This window comes from Rutidosis leptorrhynchoides, chromosome 1 (assembly GCF_046630445.1).
Source record: "Rutidosis leptorrhynchoides isolate AG116_Rl617_1_P2 chromosome 1, CSIRO_AGI_Rlap_v1, whole genome shotgun sequence".
NCBI lineage: Eukaryota > Viridiplantae > Streptophyta > Magnoliopsida > Asterales > Asteraceae > Rutidosis > Rutidosis leptorrhynchoides.
The window spans coordinates 677,767,262-677,782,159 of NC_092333.1; positions in this window are offsets into that span (position 1 = coordinate 677,767,262).

A 14,898-nucleotide genomic window follows, 5' to 3' on the forward strand; every position below is an offset into this window, starting at 1 on the left:
AGAGTGCCCGTTGGATCTCCGATATGGAGGGGGCCTTCCGTACTTGTGAATGTCCTCTCGATAAGAAGATAAGGTACGGGTGTATTATGTTGAGGGGCGGTGCCAAGTTGTGGTGGGACGCAAAACTCCAAGTTTATGGTGAAGAGCAATGCATGGAATTCACGTGGGATGAATTCAAGTTCGAATTTTTCAAAGAATACCGAACTTCGGCCAATCTTACTAGGCGTAAGGACGAGTTACGTTCCTTGAGGCAAGGGTCGATGGATTTGAACACTCTCAAATCCGTGTTTTTGTCCAAGACCCAATTTTGCCCGGAGTATGTCGGGAACGATAAGATGTTGAAGGAAGACTTCTATCGAATTTTAAATGACAACTATCAAGAGAAGATTAGTGTAACGGTGGTAAAGACTTTTGATGAGTTGTTTGATATGGCCAAAGGCTTTGAGGTGCTCGTGTTGAGGAAGAGTGGCTTCACTTTTGGCAAGAAAAAGAGTGAAGGTTCGAGCCATTCGAACTTTTCAAACAAAAAGAACAAGAAGGGTTCCAGTAATGTTAGTAGTGGGAAGAAGGGTGCTTCTGGGGATTTTTCTTATTCGTGCTACAATTGTGGACAAAAGGGTCACATGGCTCGTGAATGTCCGAGTCTATCCTCCGCAAGAAAAATCACTTGTTTTAATTGTGGTAAAGAAGGGCACAAGAGGCCGGAATGTCCCGACTTGCGCAATGATAATGTTAAGAGGTTGGAGAAGGCAGAGGGTACGGCTAGGGGTCGCAACTATTTGATGACGAATGAAGAAGCCAAGCAATCCAATGAAGTTGTCTCAGGTACTTTCATGGTTAATTCTAATCCGCCGAGGATACTTTTTGATAGTGGTGCTAATTTTTCGTTTGTGTCTCCAAGATTTGTGCCTAAGCTAAATAAACCGCTAGCTAAGTTAAGTCATCCGGTAGAAGTCGAAATAGCGGATGAAAAGATGGTGCTAGTGGTTGACGTGTGTAAAAATGGTAATGTTATGTTTGGTGCCGAAAACTTTAAAATTGATCTCATCCCGATGACTTTGGGTGATTTTGATGTTGTCGTTGGTATGGATTGGCTCGATCGTTATAGAGCCGATATTGCATGCCATGAAAAATCTATTCGTTTGAAGACCCCTAGTGGGGGAGAGCTAATTATTCATGGTGATAAGCGAAGAAGACTTGTGCCGATATGCACTTTTGCAAGGGTACGTCGTTTTCTTGTTAGTGGTGGCATGACTTTTCTTACCCATGTTGTTGATACTCGTGATGAGCCACCACCCATTCGTGAAATTCCGGTGGTTAATGAATTTGAAGACGTTTTTTCAAATGAGTTACCGGGTGTTCCGGCGGAAAGACAAGTTGAATTTCGCATTGAGTTGGTTCCGGGGGCTACCCCCATTGCTAAAACTCCTTATCGTTTAGCGCCAACGGAAATGCAAGAGTTGTTAAATCAAACTCAAGAGTTACTTGAAAAGGGTTTTATTCGACCGAGTGCTTCGCCATGGGGCGCTCCGGTTTTTTTCGTAAAGAAGAAGGATGGTAGTATGCGGATGTGCATCAATTATCGGGAGTTGAACAAAGTGACGATAAAGAATCGTTATCCATTGCCTCGGATTGACGATTTGTTTGACCAACTCCAAGGTGCAACGTATTTCTCTAAGATTAACCTACGGTCCGCCTATCACCAAATGCGGGTCCGTGAGGAAGATATAGAGAAAACGGATTTTCGAACGCGTTATGGGCATTTTGAATTCGTGGTTATGCCTTTTGGTCTTACGAATGCAGCGGCGGCATTCATGGATCTTATGAACCGAGTGTGCCAACCAATGTTGGACAAGTTGGTAATTGTGTTCATTGATGACATACTTGTCTATTCGAAGAGTATGAAGGAACATGAACATCATTTGCGGAATGTGTTAAAGATGTTGCGGAAGGAGAAGTTATATGCTAAATTCTCCAAATGTGAATTTTGGCTAAGGGAAGTTCAATTCCTTGGCCACATTGTGAACAAAGATGGCATTCAAGTAGATTCGGGGAAGATACAGACGGTGAAGAGTTGGGGGCGACCGACTACGCCTACAGAAATCCGAAGTTTTCTCGGATTGGCCAGTTATTATCGTCGGTTTATCCAAGACTTCTCTAAGATCGCTTCTCCATTGACAATATTGACGAGAAAGAACACGAGGTTTAATTGGGAGAACGAGCAAGAAATTGCTTTTTAATTGTTGAAAGAAAAGTTATGTCAAGCTCCGGTGTTAGTGTTACCGGAAGGGGTAGAAGACATGACGGTTTATTGTGATGCGTCTTTAAATGGACTCGGGTGTGTTCTAATGCAAAGGGGTAAAGTCATTGCTTATGCCTCTCGACAATTAAAGGAACACGAAACGAGATATCCGACTCATGATCTTGAGTTGGCGGCGGTTGTTCATGCGTTGAAAATTTGGTGCCATTACTTGTATGGTGTCAAGTGTACGATTTATTCGGATCACAAGAGCTTAAAACACCTTTTTGATCAAAGAGATTTGAACTATCGTCAACGTAGATGGATGGATGTGGTGAAAGACTATGATTGTGAAATACTTTATCATCCGGGTAAGGCGAATGTGGTCGCGGACGCGTTAAGTCGGAAGATTCAACATCCGGCGATACGAGTAGGATCGTTACGCATGATTATTACTAACGATTTTCTTGTAAAGCTTGGCGAGACTCAAATTGAAGCTTTTGTTAACAATAAGCATGAGGAACGAATAGTGGGACAAACGGAGTCTATAACCTTAGGTCCGCATGGTTTGTTATCCTTTCAAGGACGAGTGTGGGTGCCTAAAATGGGTGATTGTTGGCGAGTGCTACTTGACGAAGCACATAAGTCAAAGTATTCCATTCACCCGGGTGCGACGAAAATGTATCTTGATTTGATGAAGGAGTATTGGTGGTCGGGCATGAAACATGATGTCGTTAAGTATGTTGAGCAATGTGTCACGTGTTTGCAAGTTAAAGCCGAACACCAAAAGCCGTATGGTAAGTTACAACCGTTAGAAATCTCGAAGTGGAAAGTGGAGCAAATTACCATGGATTTCATCACGAAGTTACCTAAAACGGCGAGAACCCAATTTGATTTAATTTGGGTGATAGTTGATCGATTGACGAAAAGTGCCTTGTTCCTTCCCATTCGGGAAGCGATATCATCGGAGGTTTTGTCTAAGTTATTTATCAAGGAGGTGATATCGAGACACGGGGTTCCTATATCTATTATTTCGGATCGAGATATCCGTTTTACATCTCGGTTTTGGGAAAAGTTTCACGAAGATATGGGTACACAATTGAAATTGAGCACGGCGTATCATCCTCAAACGGACGGGCAAACCGAACGTATGATAATGCTAAAAACGAACACATAATTCATAGCATTATTCCTCAATAAAGACAAGCTTTTAGTTGCAATTGTTCTATTTACAAGTGATATTCGTTTAAATATTAAAAGGTGAAGACAAAAGGCAGATTCGACGATTTAAAGATGCAAACAACCAAAAAGCTCAAAAGTACAAAGTACGATCCAAGAGGTTCAATTTATTGATGAGAAGCGTCTAGAAATGACAAAAGCACAAGTTACAAAACGCAAAGTACAAGATATTAAATTGTACGCAAGGACGTTTAAAAAATCCGGAACCGGGACCTAAGTCAACTTTCAACGCACGACGCAACGGAGCGAAAATTACAAGTCAACTATGCATATAAATATAATATAATATATAAATAATTCTTAAAATTATATATATATTATATTTATTTATTAAAAAATCCGTCGGCAAGCTAGGAGCCAAACTTGGATGAGCTGTAATCCACTACTCCGCGACCGCGGAGTTGTGAAGGAGAAACCCTTCGAGATCGCGGAGCACACCAAAACAGAAATGGGGCCTATAAAAGGCAACGCATTCGATCCATATTTTACACATCTTTTTCTTTCCTTTCTATCATACGTAAAATATATGTAACGACTCAACCCGTTATCCAATCCAATACGCAGCAAAAGATTTTTTTTTTATTTCAGAAGGGTGCGCGGCGCGCACAAGGCCTGACAGCCTCTATCCGGATTTTCCAAATTTTGATTAAAGATCTCCCACTTCCCGACACTTTTAGACGAAACGCTTTTCACAACACATTATAATAAACAAGACTAACGCGTTCCAATAATAAAACGAGTTTTACGACAACGGGCCCACGTCGGCCGTTTTACGACTTTCGTACAAAATACAAGTTTCAATCCCAATTTACACTTAGACGAGTTAGGACTCTATAACCCAACCCGATACCAAGAGCATAATCCCTGGGACTATCAAATCGCCAATCCGCGTCCGCATATCCAAAAGCTACCCCATCGAGCCCAAACGCTCCTACGCAACTAGTCTAACAACTAGCTAGCCTCACAACAAAATACCTGAAAAAGGTAAACAACGAGAGGGGTAAGCATAAAGCTTAGTGAATGCAATAATTATACATATACATATATAATCTACTTACTTGCAAACACTTACACAAATACCGCATACATGCTAGCAATCTAATTAGCATACCATCGCAAGTATAAAGCTAATAATCTCCCAAACCGTAAGCTAGCATAACAAATAGCATATATTCATCACAATATTAAATGCTAAATAAACAACACACACAATATGGTTAACCATTCTCGCGTCATGGTGCTACCGGCTCTTTGGTTCACACCATACGCATTTGTCATGATGCTACCGGCTCTTTGGTTCACATCACAACTCGAGTCATACTCACGCTAGAGTGCTACCGGCTCTTTGGTTCACACTCTAACAATGCTAAGGTGCTACTGGCTCTTTGGTTCACACCCTAACAAATCATGTTATAGTGCTACCGCCTCTTTGGTTCACACTACAACACACGTACTATGACGCTACCGGCTCTTTGGTTCACATCATAGCACGCCCGCACATACTATGGCACTACCAGCTCTTTGGTTCATACCATAGCATACAAATAAATACATTATATACATATGCATATAATTATTCCACTCACCTTGGATTGCCCGCACAAGTCATGTATGTAATTCACATCCAAACGCAAACGAGCAAGCTTTACCTATAATACGCATATAGATATACACACAATCAACATACATTCTCTACAAGAGAATTCGATGCTAACACCCTTAACCGAGTGTTTCTATCTAACACAACGAGCCGCCCATTTAGTCACCTAAAATGGACTTCACCAATTACCACTACGGGTGGTAATTCCGACCCATTCAAACAAGTACAATTTAACCAAAATTATACTTGACACCATTTAAGCCAATATAGGTCTTAACAAAATTGCTTATTAACCAATTAATCCAAAATTAAAGTCATTACCAAATTTGACCCATCTCATTTCACCCGTTTTGACATAAGTCCCGAAAACGCCCAAAATCACTAACGACTAGTGATTATAATTTCAAAACACCAATTAACACCTAAATCAAACATTTATATACTTGGTTCATCAAATCTTGACCTCATATCTTAGTTTGGCTCCAAATCAAGGTTAACACTCATTTTAACCAACTAACATGTTCTTATGAACATCTAAGTCACCAATATATATACAATCTAGTGATTAACACCCAAACCAACGACAAATACTTTCAAATTTGTCATCTAACCCTAAACCCACAATAATCGGGTTCATTTACACTAGCAATACGACAAAACCCCCAATTTCAAGAGAAATGGGGTTTAGAACCCTTACAAGCTCAAACCCTAAACATAAACAAGAATCTTACAATTAAATTCGGAGTTAGGGCTTACCAACACTACCAAAATGTAGCCAAGAACGAGATGAACAACGTTAACACCCGAGCTTTTGATCGATTCAAGCTTCTTCATCTCCAAAACCCCAAATCTCTCTCTAGAATTCTCTCTCTCTCTCTAAGATAGATGAGAGTGTTTGTGGATGTGAAAGTGATCCAAAAGTGGATCTAAAACTGCCAATATGTCCACAGATCCGTCCTCAAGTGAAAAGACCAAAAAGACCCTCATTTAACTCAAAAATAGAAAAGACAGAAAAACTGTCTCAGGTGGGGTGCGCGGCGCGCACCCTTGAATGTGCGCGGCGCGCACAAGGGTTTAAACCGATTCTGAAGTTCAGGGACTGATTCTGACTAATCCTGATTCTGATGTAAATTCTGAAAATGCATAAGTGTTAGGTAGATCTTTTGTGGCGCTTTCTGGTGCACACATTTTCTGACACTTTCAGGAACATTTTCTGATGCACAAAATTCAGGATCTTACAATATATATATATATATATATATATATATATATATATATATATATATATATATATATATATATATATATATATATATATATTATAATCTTAATTTTAATTTTAAATTCTAATAATAAGGGTATGTTAGCGAATGTTGTAAGGGTGTAAGTCGAAATTCTGTCCATGTAACGATACGCTATTTTTAATCACTGTAAGTTATGGTTAATGTTATTTTTAAATTAATGTCTCGTAGCTAAGTTATTATTATGCTTTTTTAATGCCGAAGTAATCATGATGTTGGGCTAAATATTAAAATTGGGTAATTGGGCTTTATACCATAATTGGGGTTTGAATAAAAGAACGACACTTGTGGAAATTAGACTATGGGCTATTAATGGGTTTTATATTAACTAAACGATAACTCGTTAATTTAATATATAAAATTATAATTTGACGTATTTATATATAAGCACATACGCTTAACTGGGTACGGTGGGCGGGATATCTATAAATACCAATAATTGTTCATTTTACCGGACACGAAACTGGATTAATAGTTAATAGACTTGTTGAAACAGGGGTGGATTACATTCAAGGGTAATTGGTGTAATTGTTAACAAAGTAGTAAAACCTTGGTTTACACGCAGTCGCTAACCTGGTGTATTCATTAAACAAAGTATTAAGACCTTGTTACAATTCGAATCCCCAATTAGTTGGAATATTTGACTTCGGAAATAAGAATAATTTGACGAAGACTTTCGCACTTTATATTTATGCCTGATGGACTATTATGGACAAATCCGTATGGACATATCGAACAATCCAGGACAAAGGACAATTAACCCATGGGAATAAACTAAAATCAACACGTCGAACATCATGATTACGGAAGTTTAAATAAGCATAATTCCTTTATTTCATATTTAATTTCCTTTATTTCATATTTAATTGCACTTTTAATTATCGCACTTTTATTTATTGTCATTGTATTTAATTGCACTTTTAATTATCGTACTTTTTAATTATCGCACTTTTATTTTATCGAACTTTTATTTATTGCAATTTCATTATCGTTATTTACTTTACGCTTTAAATTAAGTTATATTTATTTTTAATTAGGTTTTAACTGCGACTAAAGTTTTAAAAATCGACAAACCGGTCATTAAACGGTAAAAACCCCCTTTTATAATAATAATATCATTTATATATATATTTGTATTTTTATAAAATTAAAACTAATATAGCGTTAAGCTTGTTTAAGTGTATCCCTGTGGAACGAACCGGACTTACTAAAAACTACACTACTGTACGATTAGGTACACTGCCTATAAGTGTTGTAGCAAAGTTTAGGTATATCCATTCTATAAATAAATAAATATCTTGTGTAAAATTGTATCATATTTAATAGTATTTCGTTGTAAAAATAATACTATTTCCTAGTACACCTCGCACACATCAAGTATTTTTGGCGCCGCTGCTAGGGACAATTCTGCTTAAACGCCGGAAGCGCAACGCTAATATATATATATATATATATATATATATATATATATATATATATATATATATATATATATATATATATATATATATATATATATATATATATAAATTTATATTTATTTCTAAAAGTTTGTTCAAAATTTATAATATATAAAATTATAAAGTAATTTTATTTCTATTTTAGTTTTTAAAATTAAGTTTTTATTTAATTTATATAAATATTTTATATAAATATCAAAAACAGAAAAAAAAATATTTAAAATGAGAATTGGGCTGAAACCCATCGAAGCCCAACACTGTTTTAATAAAATATTAAATTGGGCCGAACTGTTTTAGCCCAGTTTTTAATCTGGTAAAATTGCACTCCGCGATCTCGGAGGAGACAAGGCAAAAAGCTAAGCGATCGCGTAGCACACCCGGACACGCCTGGTCAAACCCTAATTCTACATTAATTACGGAATATTATTTATTATTATTAAAACCCTAATTAGGGTTTAATTTTAAATTAATTAGTTTTAGTTTTTATTATTAATTTGTATTTTTAGTTTAATTAGTTTTAATAATATATAAAATTAATACTTTTATAAAATAAATAATATAAAAATAATATTTTTATAAAAATTGTACTTTTTACAACTTTTAGATTATTTTTATATTTTGTAACTTTTAATTTATTTTAGCGTAATATTTGTACTTTTCGTTCGTATTTAGTTTTAATTCATAGTATTTGCCATAGTTATTTTTATTTCTAGATTTTTTTTTAGGCTTTGCCGTAAAATCTCTTAAGTGCTTTTTCTTTAGACTAAGATTTAGGTGCTTTAGAAATTTGCGACGCCGTTTTATATATTTTAGTACCTTTTTAAGTTATTGCCATTTGGGATATAGAATTCATTTTAAGCTTTAATATTTTTAGACGCAACTTTTAATTCTTAGTTTTTAGTTCCTTTTTAAGTTTCGACGCGCTACTTTCTTATTTTTATTTTTCGACGCCTATTATTTTTCGACGTTTTTCGACGCGCTCTTTTTCTTTCTTATTTCTCGACATTCTAGTTTTAGGACTTAGATTTTTTTCTATTTCTTCTCTAAAATTTCTTTAAATTACAAAAAATTATTTTAAGTAGTTAAATTGATAGACATCAAAATTTTCTGGTTCGTAGTAATAGTTGGATTTGTACGTGGACCGAGTTATTGGAGCCAAACAGTACTCAATTATATTGAGACCAAACGAATCCTGCCCCTCTGCTGCATCTTTTGGCTATTCGAAACGTGGGCAAAATCAGAAAAGTCTATTAATTGGATAACTTATATAATTTTTCTTTCTTTTTAAAAAAAAAACTAATAGGATATTCAGTGAATGCACCGAGCAAAACGTTTACCACCTTTTGTACGTTCACCACCTGTAACCAGATCAAGACATCTAGCAAATATTGTCGCCGTTGATTTTTCTTTAGAATCGTCATCCAGTCAACCAAGTACTCCAATTCAAATTTCCGATAATCCATTTTTCGAACCCGACCTCACAATTGAGAATCCGGAGAATATTCAGGGACGATTCCGAGATCCTGAACCATTAATCTTTCCTCCGGAACCACCAATCATTCAAACAGAGATTGTTGAGGAACGAACCATTAAATCAGAATCCTCTAGTGATTCAGATTCAACAAATTCAATTATGGAGAATCTGGAACCTCTAAGTATGGAAGACCGAATGCGAGCTAAACGCACTAGCCAAGGTCACGCAATTACTCAACCAGACATTAATGCGCCAGATTATGAAATCAAAGGACAAATTCTACACATGGTGACTAATCAATGCCAATTTAGTGGTGCATCGAAGGAAGATCCAAATTAACATCTTCGTACTTTTAATAGGATCTGTACTTTATTTAAAATTCGAGAAGTAGAGGATGAACAGATATATCTCATGTTATTTCCCTGGACTTTAAAGGTAGAAGCCAAAGATTGGTTGGAATCGTTACCTGAAGGGGCGATTGATACATGGGACGTTTTAGTTGAAAAATTTCTTAAACAATTCTTTCCGGCATCTAAAGCCGTGAGACTTCAAGGAGAAATTGTTACGTTCACACAAAAGCCAAATGAAACTCTATATGAGGCGTGGACAAGATTTGGAAAGTTATTAAGAGGATGTCCGCAACATGGTTTAGACACTTGTCAAATAGTACAAATTTTCTACCAAGGATGCGACATCACTACAAGGAAAGACATCGATATAGCAGCTGGTGGTTCCATTATGAAGAAAACAGCAACTGATGCTTACAAAATTATTGATAACACTGCTTTCCACTCACATGAGTGGCACAAAGAAAAAGATATCGTTAGATCATCTAAAGAAGCTAGAGCCGATTCTAGCCATGACTTAGATTCCATTTCTGCAAAGATAGATGATGTCGAGAGACGAATGGAAAAGATGACTAAAGATATCCACTCAATACGAATTAGTTGTGAGCAGTGTGGAAGACCACATTTGACAAAAGATTGTCTCAGTATTGAACTAACAATGGAACAAAGAGAGAATGTTTCATACATAAACCAAAGTCCTGGAAATAATTATCAGAATAATTATCAACCGCCAAGACCGATCTACAATCAAAATCAGAATTATAACCGAAATGTTCCATACAACAACCAACAAGGACCTAGTAATCAACAAGTATCCAATAATACTTACAATCAGCAAAGACTAAATTTTCAAAACAAACCACCACAAACCGATGATAAAAAGCTAAATTTAGAAGACATGATGTCGAAGTTAGTTGATTCTCAAACTCAGTTTTTTACATCTCAAAAACAAACGAATGAACAAAATGCTCAAGCATTTAGAAATCAACAAGCTTCTATTCAAAATTTGGAACAAGAAGTAAGTAACCTAGCAAGTTTGATAGGTGAAAGAAAACCGGGAAGTCTACCAAGTGATACAAATGCTAACCCCCGGAATGAAACAGCTAAAGCCGTTACCACAAGAAGTGGTATTACACTTAAACCACCTGAAATACCTGTAATTTCTGATGAAACTACTCCTACTCCGCAAGAACCACAATCTGAACAAGATAAGGAAAAAGAACCGGTAGTTGAAAAGGTTAATGAAGATAACACAGTTAAGGCTAAACCTTATGTTAAACCATACCAATCACCGCTTCCTTACCCGAGTAAAATGAGAAAAGAGAGACTTGAAGCCGAGCAATCTAAATTCTTGGATATGTTTAAACAAATAAATGTAAATCTTCCTTTCATTGATGTGATCTCAGGAATGCCTAGATATGCTAAATATTTGAAAGATTTGATCACAAATAGAAAGAAAATGGAAGAACTCTCTGCTGTTACTATGAATGCTAATTGTTCTGCAGTGCTGTTGAATAAGATACCAGAAAAACTTTCAGATCCAGGAAGTTTCACAATTCCATGTTTTCTGGGTAGTCTTAGTTCAATAGAAGCATTGGCAGACTTAGGTGCTAGTATAAATTTAATGCCGTATTCATTATACACTAAACTAGAGCTTGGAGAATTGAAACCAACAAGAATAAGTATACAACTAGCCGATCGATCAGTAAAATATCCTAGAGGGATAATGGAGAACATGCTAGTTAAAGTTGGTACTTTAGTATTTCCAGTAGATTTTGTTATTCTGGACATGGAAGAAGATTCTCGAGTACCTCTCATATTAGGAAGACCATTCTTAAACACAGCTAAAGCAATAATAGACGTGTTCGGTAAGAAACTGACCCTAAGTATAGAGGAAGAGAGTGTTACCTTTTCAGTTGATAGAGCCATGCAACAACCGCAATCTGCAGATGATACATGTTATTATATTCAAACTATAGAATCACATGCAGAATTGTTAGAAGAATTTCCAGAACTACAAGGAACAGGAGAATGTTCTTTAGGAGAAAGTACTGAACCAATTGATGAAACTGAAATGTTAGCTACACTTATAGCTAATGGATATGAACCAACAACAGAAGAAATTCAAATGCTAAAAGAAGAAGACAGATATCGATATAAATCATAGATAGAAGAACCACCGACATTAGAGTTAAAGCCACTTCCAAACCATTTGGAATATGCTTATTTACATGGTGAATCTGAATTACCTGTAATAATATCGTCTTCTCTTACTGAAAATGAAAAATCTAAACTCATTTCTGTGCTAAAAGCTCATAAACCAGCTATTGCATGGAAGATTCATGATATTAAAGGAATAAGTCCTTCGTATTGCACACATAAAATCCTTATGGAAGAAGGTCATAAAACGTATGTGCAACGCCAACGAAGACTAAATCCTAATATGCAAGATGTTGTTAAGAAAGAAATTATTAAACTGCTAGATGCAGGTTTAATTTATCCAATCTCTGATAGTCCATGGGTAAGCCCAGTTCAATGCGTGCCTAAGAAGGGTGGCATGACTGTCATTACAAATGAAAAAAAATGAGCTTATTCCTACTAGGACTGTAACAGGATGGCGTGTTTGTATTGATTATAGAAAATTAAATGACGCCACCAGAAAAGATCACTTTCCCTTACCTTTCATTGATCAAATGTTAGAAAGATTAGCCGAAAATAGTTACTATTGTTTTCTTGATGGTTTTTCCGGATATTTTCAAATTCCAACAGCACCCGAGGATTAAGAGAAAACTACATTCACGTGCCCTTATGGTACTTTTGCTTACAAACGCATGCCATTTGACCTTTGCAACGCCCCTGCAACCTTTCAAAGGTGCATGATGGCGATTTTTCACGACATGATAGAAGAATGCATGGAAGTTTTCATGGATGACTTTTCAGTCTTCGGTGATACATTTGAATCATGTCTAGTTAATCTTGGAATGCTTATTAGATGCGAACAATCAAATCTAGTACTTAATTGGGAGAAAGTCATTTCATGGTTAAAGAAGGCATCGTTCTTGGACATAAAATCTCAAAGGAAGGAATTGAAGTGGATAGAGCTAAAGTAGATGTAATTGCTAAACTTCCACATCCCACAAATGTTAGAGGAGTTAGGAGTATTCTAGGGCATGCCGGTTTTTACCGACGTTTCATAAAATATTTTTCTAAAATTGCCACTCCTATGAATAAACTCCTAGAAAAGGATGCTCCATTCATCTTTTCAGATGAATGCATCTAATCTTTTAATATACTTAAAGAAAAACTCACTAATGCGTCGATCATGATAACACCAAATTGGAATCTACCATTTGAACTAATGTGCGATGCAAGTGATTTTGCAATGGGAGCCGTTTTAGGACAAAGGATTGAAAAACGATTTCAACCTATATATTATGCTAGTAAGATGTTACAAGGAGCACAAACGAATTACACAACTACTGAAAAAGAACTCCTTACTATTGTCTTTGCTTTTGACAAATTTCGTTCATATCTTGTTCTAGCTAAAACGGTGGTCTATACCGACCATTCTGCTCTTAGATGCCTATTTTTGAAACAAGATGCTAAACCACGATTAATCCGTTGGATCTTACTCTTACAAGAGTTCGATATTGAAATCCGAGATAAAAAGGGAGCAGAAAATCTCGCCGCTGATCATCTTTCTCGTCTAGAAAATCCCGAATTAGAAGTTCTAAATGAATCGGCCATACAAGACAACTTTCCTGATGAATATCTATTGAAGATAGATTATAATGAAATTCCATGGTTTGCAGACTATGCAAACTACTTAGTATGTGGATTCCTTGAAAAAGGGTTGTCGTACCAAAAACGAAAGAAATTCTTTAGTGATATAAAACACTATTTCTGGGAAGATCCACATTTGTTTAAAAGTTGTCCCGATGGAATAATACGCCGATGTGTATTCGGGGATGAAGCTAGTCAAGTCTTAAACCATTGTCACACAGGACCAACAGGAGGGCATTATGGGCCTCAACTTACAGCAAGAAAAGTTTACGATGCTGGATTCTATTGGCCTACAATTTTCAAAGACGCACACCTTCTTTGCAAATCCTGTGATGCTTGTTAAAGGGTCGGAAAGATAAGTCAACGTGATGAAATGCCACAAAATGTCATTCAAGTATGTGAAGTATTTGACATTTGGGGTATTGACTTTATGGGTCCATTTCCAAAATTTCATAATAATCTCTACATTCTAGTTGCCATTGATTATGTATCTAAATGGGCGGAAGCATAAGCTCTCCCAATTAACGATGCACGAGTTGTAGTCACCTTTTTAAAACGTCTTTTTGCAAGGTTCGGAACACCGAAAGCTTTAATAAATGATCGGGGTACTCATTTATGTAATAATCAACTTGAGAAAGTTCTCAAAAGATATGGAGTAACTCATAAAATCTCCACTGCATATCATCCACAAACAAGTGGACAAGTTGAAAATACCAATCGAGCATTAAAACGTATTCTAAAAAAAACTGTAGGATCAAATCCGAAGGAATGGTCCATGAAATTGGAGGATGCACTCTGGGCTTTTAGAACAGCCTATAAAACTCCAATTGAAACCACACCTTTTAGACTCGTTTACGGAAAAGCATGTCATCTTCCAGTAGAAATTGAACACAACGCATTTTGGGCTTTGAAGACATGTAATCTTGATTTACATGAAGCCGGACGTCTACGATTAAGTCAATTAAACGAATTAGAAGAATTAAGACATGAAGCATACGAAAATTCGTTAATCTATAAGGAAAGAATGAAGAAATGGCATGATAAAAGAATCAGAAGTTCAAAAGAATTTAAAGAAGGAGACAGAGTTCTTCTTTTCAATTCACGATTCAAGCTATTTCCTGGAAAATTGAAATCAAGATGGTCTGGACCATTCATAGTCAAAAGAGTTTTCCCGTACGGGACGATAGAGTTAATAAATTTAAATGGGATTGCATTTAAAGTTAATGGTCACAGAGTTAAACATTACATACATGGTCCGATGGAAGTTGACAATGAAGTCAATCATAATTTCACCACCCAAGAAAACCTTCAAAATGAAAACATAAATATGTTATCAACAACATATGAAAAATCAAAATTGGAAAATAGGGAGGATTCAAATTGGAGTGATGAAGAAGAATTCTTATTCAAACCTCCCATTCCAAGAAATGAAGAAAAATTTGAACAAGAAGTTCA